The 652-nt window shown below is 43.6% G+C and overlaps 1 protein-coding gene across 1 annotated transcript in view; it reads left to right on the plus strand.

The window, feature by feature from the left end:
- Positions 1-652, plus strand: part of FBXO3 (F-box protein 3) — a 19,760-nt gene that overhangs the window by 517 nt on the left and 18,591 nt on the right. The gene's annotated exons all lie outside the window — the stretch shown is intronic.

A 652-nucleotide genomic window follows, 5' to 3' on the forward strand; every position in this document is an offset into this window, starting at 1 on the left:
GGGGGGGGGGGGAAGCGGCCCGGGGGAGGGCTGTTACCGGCAACGGTGTGGGGAAAGGGTTTGGCTTGTTCTGGAGGAGCTGCTGTGGGGAGGACGGATCCTAAAGCACCGCTCCCTTCCAGGAACGGTGGCGTTCTTCGGGGGTTTTTTTGGCCCTTTTTTTTTTTTTTTAAGCAAAAAGAAATGTTCCCTGTTTTTCTCTCCCCTTTTATACCTTGGTTTTGTTTGTAGCTAATTTACAATTCGGAGACGAACCAATGACTGAATTTGTGAAATCAATAATTCCCTGAAACTGTTGCGTATCTATGGGGCAAACAAAGGGTGGTCTCGTTGCCAGTAAATATATTCAGTTATTTGTATGAGCTGTTGTTTGAGGAAAAACAAACGAAATGAAATAGGATGACTTTTCAGGCAGAAAAACATGAATGAAAGTTGCAAGCTCTTCTTGGACGCTTTACTAGGTGGCTGAAGAGTTATGAGTCATACAGTGAAGACAAGGGTATGTTTTCAGCTAAAACCTTACCAATGAAGTTACAAGCACCAGCAGTGATTGAAATCACAGCATTTAATGAAAGAAGGAGGGAGGAATAGGCATGAACAAAACAGAAGATGACCAAAATGTTTTTTTGCTTGTTTGGTGTTGTTTCCCCCC

Source organism: Haliaeetus leucocephalus, unplaced genomic scaffold (genome assembly GCF_000737465.1).
Source record: "Haliaeetus leucocephalus isolate CR32 unplaced genomic scaffold, Haliaeetus_leucocephalus-4.0 Scaffold173, whole genome shotgun sequence".
Lineage (NCBI taxonomy): Eukaryota > Metazoa > Chordata > Aves > Accipitriformes > Accipitridae > Haliaeetus > Haliaeetus leucocephalus.